The sequence below is a fragment of the Bos grunniens genome, chromosome 1 (genome assembly GCF_055505025.1).
Source record: "Bos grunniens cultivar Pamir isolate PY7600 chromosome 1, Bosgru_T2T1.0, whole genome shotgun sequence".
Taxonomy (NCBI): Eukaryota; Metazoa; Chordata; class Mammalia; order Artiodactyla; family Bovidae; genus Bos; species Bos grunniens.
The window spans coordinates 82,794,888-82,808,726 of record NC_141165.1 but is presented as its reverse complement, the minus strand read 5'-3'; the positions used below and the strand labels follow the sequence as shown (position 1 = coordinate 82,808,726).

General features: G+C 41.6%; 1 protein-coding gene and 1 long non-coding RNA gene across 5 annotated transcripts in view; both read left to right on the top strand.

The window, feature by feature from the left end:
* The window catches only part of MB21D2 (Mab-21 domain containing 2), a 121,495-nt gene that overhangs the window by 14,695 nt on the left and 92,961 nt on the right, over nucleotides 1-13,839 (top strand). The window lies entirely within an intron of this gene.
* Nucleotides 10,011-11,800, top strand: LOC147379759 (uncharacterized). Its single transcript, XR_015134037.1, has 2 exons — nucleotides 10,011-10,142; nucleotides 11,538-11,800. It is a non-coding gene; the product is annotated as an uncharacterized LOC147379759 (long non-coding RNA).

Sequence of the window (13,839 nt, the reverse complement as noted above, 5' to 3'; positions counted from 1 at the left end):
CTTCTTGAAAATCTCATGCTCACGATGCATAGGATTAGAACTGGAAGTCTTATCCCCTAACTACTTACTCATGATTTTCCTGGAATAAAATCTCAGGGGAATGGCCGTGTAGAAAGTCATGGGAGAGAATTTTATAATCTCTGGTTCTCGGGGAAGAGGATGGATAGGAAATGATCTTTCTGAGTGTCATTTAAGACCAGCCTACTTCTGTTTCTGTCTACTGGGTCCCATCCTCTCTGCCAGCCCAGCCTTCTTCCTGGGGGATGATTTCTGCTCGTTTCATCTGCAGTTTCTCCTTCGTTACCAATTCCTTCCTAAACACGCACCCAGGCATTCTCCATACATCCCTTCAAAAGAGATCTTAGAGAATTTCTGTGCAGCAAGTCCTCTGTGGGCAGCAGGAATATAGTGAAGAACAAATCTTCATGTTATTGGGTTACAAGTCTTAGAAGGAGATGGACAGTGAAAAAATAAGGTAGATTAATGCCCTGAAGGAAATACCAACCAGCCCTGAAGGAAATGCCAACCAGCCCTGAAGGAAATACCAACCAAAAGGGAACAACATGGTGTTGTGGTTTGTCTTTCCTTCTCCAGCTTGACCTTGTCAATCAGTCTCTCCTAAACTCTCCTCCCTTGGCTTCCATGGCAACGTTTTCTTGCTGGTTTTCTCCTTTTTCCTCCATCTCCATGTGAGGGATGGACTTGTATTTCTTTGTCCAGCCCTTGATGATGCTTCTGCCCCTTCTCTGCTCATACTTTTTCTCATTCTCTTGTTGAGTCATTTCCCATCTCTCTTGCTGCCTCCCGAGCCTGTGCCCCAGCCTGGATTTGACTGACTTTTGGACAGTTCCACTCAGTTAACCCAAAGGTGCCATGAACTGATTGTCCAACATGAATCTATGCTCCTCCTTAATCAACCACGCCATCTTTCACCAGAGTCATAAGACGAATTTGAAAGTCATCCTGAGCCCCTCTCTCATGTTCCTACCCCAAAGCTGAAAAGGAACTGAGGTCTGTCCATTCTGCCTCCTCCATTAGACTCTTTTCTTCTTTCCATTCCCACGGTCACCACCTTAGTTCAGGCCGTTACTGTCTGTTTCCTGGGTTACTGCAGGAATCTCCCTGGGTTTTCTGCTTTGACTCTCACATCCCTTAAATCCATTCTCCACACTAAGTCACCTTTTAAATAGGCCTAAGCCCTCAGGGACAACCCATCATTCTTCACGTGAAGTTCAGACTCCTTAGCATATTTTACGGCAGGTTGGGGACCCAGCTCCTGCTTACATCTCTGGTGTCCCCTCCTGCTACCCCTTCAGTTTCGCTGTATATTTCTTGTACACCTGCTTTGAGAGAGGGGTGCCATGTAAGGTACTGACATGCAGTCTCTCGTAAAGTAAAAACCTAAACATTGTGAACAGGAGTAGAAGGCCTCTGTGTCTGTCTCTTTCCGCCTTTTTAAGACCCACCTCAGACCTCAGATGCCTGCTCACTCTTGGTTTCAGCCCCTCTGGCCTTTCAGTTCTTTAGAAATACCACATCCCCACCACGAAGGCCCTCCCTGAAATGCCCCATCCCTCCTCCACTCGCCCATGCAGCCAACGCTGTCGCTTCTACTTCCCTAGATGATCTCAGTTTAATCAAACATTACTTCTCCAGGAGGCCCTTCAGGCTAGCCCAGGACAGGTCATATTCTCCTGAACCTGCACCCTAGCTTCACAGGTGTCTTAATTGCACTGATCCATCATGAGTTTGTATTATTGGTGTCTGACATTTCCTGTTGTCACTAAAGCTCAATGATAGCTTGTCTTGGACCTTTTATTATTTTTCTTTTTCTACTTGCCTGAAATGTAATTGTTGAATAAACATTGTTAGTATGAATGGCTACTTCACTTTTGTTCTTGAACTTGAGCAGTTAGATAGAAAACAGGTAACAATAGCCATTGAGATGACCTTATGTATGCTAAGTTTTAAGGATATATACCTTGGTGTGTTCAAGGGACTTATCTTCTTAGATGCCCACCTCTTTGCAGCTTACAGCCATGGAATTAAAATGTGCATGCTTTAGATATTATCTAGTTCAATATTTTCCAACCTTTTCTAAACACGAGGGTCTTTTCTTTAATTAAAAACTGATGAGGATTCAAATGGTAGTGGTTATGTTTTTACAGTCAGTTTATTGGAGAAAAATGAGTAGTTATAGAAAGCTCCTATGAATTTAGCTCACCATGTAAATTACTTTGAGTTTTTTCCATAATAGCATCTATGTATACTTGAAAAATAGTAGTATGTATGCTTGAGGGAGAGTGCTTGGTGAGCACATGGATTTATGGCACCAATAACCGCATGCCTTCGTGACTCTTTAGTCAGGAACCAACCACACGGTCTGGCCTTTTACTATGCAAATTTGCATCAGATTTAGAACTGGTTTCCCGTGGGCTTGGTTTCTTCTATATGTATTTGATTCGACCAACATGGTATTTTTAAATAGAACAAACATTTAAAAGTTGGCAGGTGTTTCACAAGACTAGATTTCCAATTTGAAAAATGAGGACTATACCTTATTTCCTGTTCATAGTCACCTGGTACTGAGCAGCGGCTGTGTCCTTTAGAAGTGCCCCCCCTTTTCTGGTTTGTCACAGTTCTCAGTCTGTGTTGCCGTATAGCAAGTTCCTAGTAGAATGGAAACGAGAAACCCAGTGATTTTAACAATATGTGAGTGAAGCCACCTCCAGCTCTAAAGCGGCTTGTGAGCCGAAAGAGCCCTGGGTCCAGAGTCAGGAAACCTGTATCCTTGGCTCCTCACTGTTAACTGACTAGCTTAGTGACCTTGAACAAACTGGATAACTTCTCTAAACGTCAGTTTTGTCATTTGTCATTTTTAGAGTAAATACCTCTGAAGCCTCACAGAGTTGTTGTTCCTTCCAGAAGGAAGATTGTTTAGTCTAGTGGAACATGTTTGTTATTAACTCCCCTGTCCTCTCTTTCCTTGTCTTGTTTCTCTTTCTCTGTTATGGAGGAATCTATCATTTATTGTTATACCTTGATGTTCAGTGTAGAAATATGAGAAGAGCTATTGATTTCCTGGACCCTTTCTTACCCATGTCACGTCTGGAGGCAGCTTTAATCCTTGCATCTCATGTCCTCTGCTCCTGTTGGAGGTCCCATGGCCGTAGGCAAGCTTCTGCAGTGATATCCAAGAAACCCCAAAGTTGAACTCCTAATATCAAACGATTGGAGCTGCCTGATTGCCTGTGGAGATGCTCAGTAACTAGCCAGCCATAGTATTGCTCACATTTATGAAATGCTAACAGGATACCAGGCTAGCATGGAGGATTTAGTTTTTAGCAGCAATATCTTTGTATCCAGATTTGTGGATCAAACAAATTTTATTGTTTGAGAAGAACCTTACCAGTTATTTTTGTCATTCTGGATCTGGAAGGGAGGGTAGGCATCAATGCCACAGAAGAGGGAATAAACAGGAGGTCAGTCTCTGAGATTACAAGCACCAAGGTGGACACGGGAGAACAAAAATGTAGACTTTGGACTCAGGCAGATCTGAATCAGTTACTGGGTCATGTGACCTTGACTGTGTCTTGTGTCACAACTGTCCTTTCTGATCGTTTGTTCATGAAGCATGGATAAAAGAATATTTCATCTTTTAATTTGATACTGTTTTAATTTTTAAAGATTTTGAAGAGAATGCCAACTTCATAGGGTTTTTTTTTTAAGGATCAAATTAGTGCATGTTTAACATGTTAAATGAGTAACTCAGTACATGGAACTGCCCTTTTCTTCTAGCTTTTGGCTGAAAAATCTTTTTTACTTCCTCTAAATGGGATTAATAGGTCAGCCTGTGAACAGAGAATCATAACATAAGTTGTCTGAATGCAGGTCTAGTGTGATTCTTTCGACAAACATTTTGATTGAACATTTTCTTGAGTAGGTACAGTGGGGCTCCTATTGATTTTTTTTTTTTAACTTTTATAAATAAAAGGCTAGGTTTTCCAGGAAACTAAAAGAAATTTCTTCTGCCTTTATTTGTTTCTCAGAAATTTCCAAAAGTGTAGGACCAATCAGCATGATTCTTAATTCATCAGTCTGTGAACCCAGCCCAAGTGGCCTTCAGAAGGGGAACAGAGCAACCTCCCCAATAATGATGGGCTACATGGATCAGAAACCTCTTGGCTCGGCTGGATTAAAGTAACTAAAATAAAGCTGAAGTTTTAAATCTGATGCTTATACTAATAGTTTTCATTTAGGGAAATAGTTTTGGGGAGACCTGACTTGGAGATAGTTGCGGCATGTATTTAGGTATAGGAGAATATGGAACATTCTCTTAAGAGTCTGCATATGGAGTTTAAGGTTACACTAATCCTTTTGAGAATTCAGAGTGGTACTGGAGATTGGGCATCTGCTGGTGAAGTGAAGAAGGTGGGCGCTGAACCGGAAGTAAAAGTATTAGGAAAAGACTTTCACTCCTACACGTCCCTTGAGATGTAGGGGCCAGGAAGAGATTTCCTAGCAGGTCCTCCCACTCCTTCCACTTCTCTTCATTTCTTGCCTCTGTAGGAAATCCCTGTGACTGGCTCCACACAATCCTCTGTGCGGAGAGGATTGATGATCAACTTGGAGTTGATGATGAATTGGATGCCAAGAATCTTGAAGAGGCTAAAAAGGGCTTGAGAATATGCTCCAAGATGAGGAGCTTTTTTTTTGGCCAATCCTTATCTTTCTTCTCAATCTTACTGTTTTTGTGTCGTGATTAGATGAGAAGAAGCCTAAAGGAGCCTTCCCTTTGAGAGATGGCATGGGGCCTCTCTAGTCAGATGCTTATTCCTGCTGCTCAGGTGGGAGGTGGAGGGATGGAGTGTGGGAGGAAGGAGTGTGAATGCAGGGATGGAGCTTCATCTCCTGTTTGAGGAATTTTTCTCAGGAAAAAAATTAGTCTGTACATTATGGATCATGGGCAGCAAGTTTGTAAGATTCCTGTGTGTGCGTCTGTGCTCACTGGCTTAGCTTGTTTCCAACTCTCTGTGACCCCATGGACTGTAGCCCACTAGGCTCCTCTGTCCATGGAATTTCTCAGGCAAGAATACTGGAGTGGGTTGCCATTTTATACCCCAGGGGATCTTCCCGACCCAGGAGTCTAACCCACATCTCTTGCATCTCGCATCTCCTGCATTCTCAGGCGGATTCTTTACTGCTGTGCCTCTTGGGGAGCCTCTTAAAGGATTCCAGCAGCTTGTGATGAGAGGTTGAGATCTCCAAGACAGAAAAGGCTCTGTTATTTGTCTTCAGGGGAACCAGATAGAGGGCTGATCAGAAAGCTGGGTGACAGTATGCTGGACTCCAAAAGCAGTTGAGAAAAGTAGAGCCTGGGTGTGGGAGATCCTGGGCTGGCTCTGAGAGATGGCCAGCAAAGCCTGCCTCAACAAGGCTCAGATTGTTTAGGATGTTCCTCAGGTGTTCCAGGAAAAGGAATATCGTTTTGTATCACGGACATTGGCTGCCTCATTCCGTTACTCACTATGTGTCTTCATCTTCAGCAAGTCACTTCCTCCCTCCAGCCCCAACTTTCTCCAGCTGTCAAATGAAGAAATTGGGATACCCTAGTATATGATGCTAGAATTCCTTAAGTGGAATCATCCCTCTCTTAATTGATACCAAAATTTCTGTCAAAAAGCTGTATGTTTAAAGTTTCTGGGATAGACATGGAGACCTGCTGCAGTGGCTGGTTTGGGGACAGTTATTTAGTTTTCGAGGGAGTGTCTGGAGAGTGGTTTCTGTTCTCATTTGAGGGAGTCCTGGTATTATGTCACAAGACACACGGATAAGCTCAGATCTCCTGTGGCTCTCAGAAGAGTGACTCAGAGCTTCCAGGGGAGTTCAGTCCCTGTCAGGGTTCGGTCACCTGGCCCCTGCTTCTGGCAGTGGGTGCAGAAGCTCAGGGCTTTGTCCTGAGCAGACCGTGCCTTCACTGTGGAAGGCCCTTTGAAGGCTGTTTACACTGAAGGTGACGGCCACATATTTTCCTGCAAGTTAAGTAGCATACCAAATGGGAAATTCATCTTAATTGTCTTTTAAATGCTTTCTGCTCACTTGCCAAGGTTCTAAGTAATATAATTTCAAAGGTTTAGAGGTGTCTAATACAATTTTCTCCCCTCTGTACATAATTCTGCGTCCATTGTGTAGCTCTATTAGAAGCATTAGGGTAATTATAGTTACTTTTTGCTTTTCAATTTCTGTAATATTAGCCCCAAGTCTGCCTGTACTGGCTGTATTAATAAGCAATGACTGAAAATTAAAAGAATTCGGCAGATTCCTATATTAAGATTTTGTAGGCCTTTCTGCCTAGGATTAGATATGGGGATGTGTTTGGGTTAGGAATTCAGAGACCCAGTTTCTAAATCTTCATCTGTAAAATTGGGACAAAAGTATTTGAACTCCCACCCGCTGGGGGATGTGAGGACCAGGGAGCTTCTTGGGGGTGAAGGTACTTTGGAAGCTGATGATGATAAGCAGGGGGTTGTCTGAGCAACAGGGAACCACTTTCTCTTGTGCTTCTGGGTGGTCTTATGCATGTATTTTGTGAAATAGAGATTTTGTATTTAATATTTGGGCTAATAATTGGAATATTTGACACACAGTAGTGTACAAAGTGCTTCTATCCCCAAATCTTGTGAGGTAAGTAGTTTTGTTTTTTCCCCTCCTGCCAAACAAGGAATTAAGGTGTAGATGGGTTAAATAACACTTCCTTGGTGGCTCAGCTGGTTAAGTTATATGCCTACAATCAGATTAAGCCACTGAAAAGTATTTGCTAAAATTTTTGCCTTGTGTTTGCAGCTTTTGGAGCTTTCCTTTTCTCATGTAGCACATTTTTACTTTGGGAAGGGCCTCCCATCACCTCTATAACAATAAGAATAGCTGACATTTTTTTGAGGCTTGGTCTTTGCTAGCACACTTTCTAGATGGGGAAAGTGAGACACAGGGATTAAGTAGCTTGGCAGAGGTTACACAGCTTGTGTGGAAGACGAGTTCAAGCTTTTTCTGTACTATTACTAGTACTTCTACCAAAGACATTAACTTTTCTTGTTAACACCTGTCACTGCCACTCTCTCACAGTTGATTTTTTTTTTTTTTTCAAAATCCCTCTTTTGCTTTTTCTCTTACTGATTTGGAAACAGGAAAAGTCAGTGCTTCTTGTGAAGCTTTTCCAACTCTCCTGTTACATTTGTTATTCTAATCCAGGCGGTATATGTCAGCTGTCTGCAGCCTGAATTTTGCTTGGAGACCTATTGTGTCTGGCTCTGATTATATTAGGGACAAACACACATTTGAATTAGATGACAACAACGAAGACCTAAGGTCACTGTTGTTGTTGTTCAGTTACTAAATTGTGTCTGACTCTTTTGCGACCCCATGGACTATAGCCCTCGAGGCCCCTCTGTCCATGGGATTTTCCAGGCAAGAATACTGGAGTAGGTTGCCATTTCCTCCTCCCGGGGATCTTCCTGACCCAGGGATTGAACTCGCGTATCCTGAATTGGCAGGGGATTCTCTACCATTGAGCCCCAAGGGAAGCCCTAAGATGACTAAACAAAATATAGATTTATTATTTCTCATGTAAAACTGTGGCAATATGGGGTCTGGTTATCCACACATCAGCATCAAGCTACTCTCTGTAACCTGGAAATGATCTTCGTTTTTTTCCTCCCTGTCGCCTTTTTCTGCTGCTGCTGCTGCTAAGTCGCTTGAGTCCTGTCCGACTCTGTGCGACCCCATGGACAGCAGCCCACCAGGCTCCTCTGTCCACGGGCTTCTCTATCCCCCATCTAATGACCAGACTGAGATCCCTAGGAGTATATACTTTATGTAGGATAAAAAAAAATAAGTAAATTCTGGCATAAAGATGAAATTGAGTATATGTATGTTGAATTGAATTAAAGTGGGTGGCTTAAGTAATGGCCCTAGTTTGGATAAAGGACATTTGCTGTTTGTGAGGTGACTGTGTTCCTGGTACTTTTTGTGCACCTGGGCAGATAGGGTAGGACTCCATCCTTCTCCTTGAAGGTCTGTGGATCATCAAAAGTTTTAAAAGGTGATGTGGCTCAGTGGGTTAAGAATCCACCTACAGTGCTCAAGACACAGGAGATGTCAGTTCAAACCTTGGGTCGGAAAGATTCTCTGGAGGAGGAAATGACAACCCACTCCAGTATTCTTGTCTTAAAAATCACATGTACAGAGGAGACTGATGGACTATAGTCCAAAGGGTTGCAAAGAGTCAGACAGGGCTGAGTAACTAAGCACAGCACACTCTGAGTTACTCTTAATGAAATTTACTTGATTGTACTGCCCTGCATTTTGGAAATATAAGGACACTATTTTCTTTAAAAATAAATAGTAGACTTGGTGAATTAAATGAAATAATGTATGTGAAAGCACTTTTTGTATTGTTGGATATGGAGCCAATAAGTTATTGGAGATGTTTTGAGAGCATTATCCCGTTATTACCATTTCAGGCTTAAGACAGACTTGAAAATCTTTGCTCTGTGCCACTTTGTGCTTGGCTTGACATGTCCACACATGTATATAAATGTGGCTAATGTTATCTCACTGCCACCCTGTGCCTAGCAAAGAGAAGGCACTCAGTATTTCGCTGGACAAGTGAATGAATAAATAAACATGGTGACTTTTGAGACGTTACTGAATTAATGCATAATATTACTGAGGCATGAAGCATCAAGCAGAGTGTCAGCATGTATTATCTTAAGGTTTTTAGTGTAGGCTGCTTTTTAAACCTTTGTCCTGCATAGTGGCTGGGAAGTGACCTGAGATCTTGGATGAAGGAAGCTGAGGGCTGGCACATATGCAGGCAGGCAGGTGACAGGAAGCACAGAGGCCCAGCTGCGTGGGAGACATCAGGTGGAGAGAAGCAAATTCAGTACTAGTGCCAGAGTTGCCCTGATCCTCAGATCCCTGTCTTCTCCTGTCCAGAGCATGCTGCAGACAAATATTTAGGCATGGGCAAGATGAGTTCAGATGATGAAATTCTGGACCTGGAGATGAAAGCTATTGGAAATCAGATGTCAGATCTGAAGGACCTTTAGCAATCAGCATGCCGACACTTTCTTTTTATGAAAGAGATATGGAAAGATCAAAGAGCAAGGACTTGGGAGTTGGGTAGCTCCTTGGTTTAAATCCCTGTTTTGCCTTTTCCTATCTAAAATATTGGCATGAGTCTTAACTTCCTTGACCCTCATGGCAATTCACTGGGCATTTGTGAGGTTGAATTAAGTATAAAACATTCTTAGCCCAGTGCCTTATGTGCAGTTGGTACCTAAGACAAATGGCCACCATCCTTATTATGGAAAAGAAATAGAAGCCTGGAGAGAGAGAATAGTTGGTCAAAGGTACCAGCCATTGAGGATGGGAGGGTGGAGCTGGTGCTGACATCTCCTGGTGTGGGAGTGTGGTGGGAGAGGACAGGGCGAAGGGGAGGGGGAAGAGATATGGACTTCTTATGTCCAAGATTGAGTTGCCTTTTTTCGGGAAGGGGCTAAGACAGAAAGTTTAGAAATATCAAAGGTAGGACCTTACTTACCTATTTGAAATAAAATGGCTCAGCCAATTAATTTGAGCAGGAAGCTTCTAGTGGAACTTTCTAGGAGTCTGAAGATGATGTGTGTTTTGTATTCTAAATAAATCTTTGGTTTCATCTTCCCCTGGATGGTGTTCTTTTCCTTCGAGATAAGCTGTTAAAAACTGATGAGAAAATGACCTGTAAAAGTATAACAACTTTGAATATGTCACCATCATTTTTTCTCCCCTGAAGACAGTCTTTGATTTTATATCATTAATATGTTAAAATCACCATTCTTTCTCCCTTTCCCCATTGGTCTGCCTGGATCTGATAGACACCTCTGTAGATTCTGTAACATAACCACCTGCCAGGGGAGATGTGAGAGCGGCCATTATGACTTCATGCTGTTTCTCATGTCATATATTGTTTTTGCTGAAATTCAGGTATTTCAGAGATTTTTACAAGATAGCACAATCACTTGGCTCCATGGCTTTCAGAATTTATGGAGTTTGTACCTGTGCAGTCAGGAAGAGGCATGGTTTGCCAACTGTTAACATTATAGGTAAGGTCTTTTCTTCAATCATTTCTTATAAAACAGACTTTTTCAATACCTAGAGAATTACCTTGTAGGAAGCTCAGGTTTACCTTTTGTCACAGTGCCCCGTCAGGCATTTAAAAGCTAAGCCTGCCACCCTCTGAAACCCAGGCTTTCTTTAAAGGACAAATAGAAACTCTTTGTCTATCCGGTATCCTGAATTTTTAGGATTCACTCAAATTATAATTTTCCAGTAGAGTTGAAAACAGTAGGAAAAATTTTCGTAGTCCTTCCATTTCTGATGGGGATTTCCCCTGGCAACTGTGGTCTGTGAAAATAGACTAGCTAACACAATTATGAGGTTTTTTGTTTGTTTGCACATACTTTACCATTAACAGACAACTTTGATGTATTTGGTCTTCATACAGAAGAATTCTTGGTGGCTCAGTTGGTAAAGAATCTGCCTGCAGTATGGGAGACCTGGGTTCGATCCCTGGGTTGGGAAGATCCTCTGGAGAAGGAAATGGTCACCCACTACACTGCCTGAAAAATTCCATGGACAGTGGAGCCTGGAGGGCTATAGACCATGGGGTCTCAAGAATCTGACCTAACTTAGCAACTAAACCACTCTCCTATAATTGAGGCAGGGACATTCTCAGTTACTTATTCCAAGGAGGTGTTTTTTCAGGACCACTAAAGAATGACAAGAAAAAGATTGCTCTGGTTTCCATGTATTCTGGGAATAAAAAAAAGTAAAAAGATTTGTTTTCATGACTATGTGATGTTTCAGAAATAACATGAGATAATTTATTTCTTGAAACCTATCCTTTACAGAGAATACATTTCTGAACTTTGAATTCTTTTGAGTATTTTGACTAAGCCACACTTTTTATTGTTTTGTTACACTGAGTGTCCACTCTGCATATAGGTGTTCAGGACCTGAAGCCTTTCTAAGAAAGTTTTTGGACTTGATTTACACATTGGTAGAATTATTTCTCATTGTGAATGGAAACTTTTACTTACCATCATGTTTTGCTGTAGCACATTTTGCAGACAACTCATAAAACACTTTTTAAGTCTTTGTATTCTTGATTCACGGTGTTTTGCTTCTCTGTGACTTATTTTGGGTGTCAGTTTTGGCTTGGGCTCAAGCCACCCTGAAACAAGTGTCTAGAAACTGGTTTTGGACCTGTTTCTTTAACATCCTATGATGCACTCTTGGGGCAGAACAGGTGGTGCCTGGGCAGGTGTCTTGTCCTTTCGCTCCAGGCTATAGTCTCATGGAAATATTTCTGGGACTAGGCACAGTGAGACGTCTTACAAAGAATAACACATATTAAGTAAAAATTAAGGCTTAAGTACGGAAGTATAGATTCAGGGCCAAGGAATGTCTCGGAATAACCAGTTCATTCTCTTCCCCAGGGAGCTCCATCTGTCTGGGTTTCTGCATGCCAGCCATTCCAAGCTACTCCCTGCTTCAGATTCTCACATGCCTCCGTTCATATTTTTCCTCTTTCATGTATTATATGTATACCTATTTTTCAAGATCCAGCCTGAAAACCATCTTAATGGAGACTGCCTTAATCCTTTTGTCAGAAGGATTCCCTCTGCCTTCTCTAAACAGAATTATAGGATGTGTGTGTCAGGGTGGTGGTGATGAATAAATATATTTTAATTTTTCTGCTGGTGACTTTCCACTGGTCTGTTTGTTGAGGCAGGGCCGGTGTGGTTTCTTTCATACCCCTCCCATGGCTGTCCCTGCCTGGCCTGTGTGAATAGTAAGGGAGGGGCGTGTTCTGAGTCATTCCTCTACACTTTGGATATAGCTTGAATCTGGACTTGAAAGGGCAGAGGGCTAGTGCCTTCTTTGCAACATCACTCACTGCTGAGAGAAGCAAGAATGAACCTTTTGGGAAGAATATTTGCCAAGAAGGGAGGGATTTAGAAGGTTGTAATTAGATTGCAAAAGACAATGAGTGAGGACAATAATTCATATAAACTGCTTAGTGCTTGCCTAGCATTTAGCAAGCTCTCAGGGAACTGTGAGCTCATACGGTAAGGGCTTAATCACATATCATACTGGCTAAAGGAGGGAATCCTCGATTATAAATTATAATCCCTGCCCTCTGGGCATGCCTAGTCTAACAGATAATAGAGTAGTCTCTGAGGACCAAAGACTTTGTCTACCTGATGACCATAAAACATTAGCTGAACTAATTGGATTTTGTGATAGGATTTTTTACAGGTAGAAATTGCCTTTTTTTTTTTTTTTTGGTTCCTCAGAGATTTGATGGTTGTTATGTAATTGCATACTTAAGTGGATTTTGTTTCTTTTATCAAATGGAATTACTAGTTTCCAAGATATTTTGCTCTTTTAACCTCACAGCTTGTTAATGATTTCCAAGTCTCGCCTTGGCCTCTGAGCTTTGACTTCGAGACACGTTTCTTGGTTTAGTCATTACTCAATAGATTTAAAAGCAGAAATCTATCAGGGTGAGATTAAATCTATCAGGGTGAGATTTTTTCATTGTTAGTTAATGAGTTTGAGTATACAAGACTAGCCCTGAAAAAACAAACTTGAGTCCTGGGATTCTTCTGTTTTTGTCCTGTGGTCCGTTTTGGTGGTTACCCCTGAGTGCGTAGTGGTACCTGGTCCTGGGGTGCAAAGGGTGGGGAGAGCTTTCTTCAGATCATGGCTGCAGTATTGGCGTTCTTCTAGTCCCCAGAGAAGCAATCTAAATAAAGCTTTGCTGACTTCTCTTGCAAAGGCTTGACCCTGGGACCAGTAGCATCACATGGGAACATGTTAGAAATGCAGAATTTCAGACCCTACCTTAGTCCTGCTGAACAGAGACCACATTTTAGCAAGGTCCCAAGGTGAAGCATATATACATGCATTCAACTTTGAGAAGCACTGTCCATTCTAGAACTACAACAGGTGAAATAGGTCTCAGAACTATTAGCATTTCAAAAAGTACACTGCTTTTTATTTCTACTTAAAAACAAAACAACTGGTTAAGAAAACTTGGGGGGTGGGGTGGGGGTGGGCTAAACCCCTGTTACAATTCTTTTTTTTATATTTTGGAGGACTGCAAACTTATAAAAGCAGGGAGACTAGTAAAATGAATCCCTATTTACCTATCACCTCACTTTAATTGTTATCAACTCAGCTGATGTTTTTCATCAGTAACTCTCCACCCCACCTTGAATTATTTTAAAGCAAATCCCAGACATATAATTTTCCCCTACAGATTGCTTTTTCCTTTTTCAAAATTAATGGCAAAATATATAAAAAATAAAATGTGCCAACTTAACCATTCACAGTTCAATGGGGTCATGTCCCACGTTCATGTTTCTGTGCAGCCAATCTCGAGAACTTTTCATCTTGCAAAACAAACTTTGCAAATATTAAACAACGTGTTTTTCTTTTTTAACGTAACCACAGTACCATCACACCTCAAAAGATGTTAAAGTTAATTCTAGAATTCTAATGTTAATTAGAATTAATAGAATGTTAATTAACCTAATGTTAAAATTAATAGCATCAAATACCCCAATGCTGTTCAGGTTTCCCAGAGTGTAGTTTAACTTAAGGAAACCAAGGCATTCAGTTTGGCATCTTCTCTACTGAAGTTGGTGGCAGAGTTTGTTCAGGGAAGAATCTAGAGACAATAATGAGAATGGAGCTGTTTTCCTTTCCCAAACTGCAGCCTTTGGTGTGAAA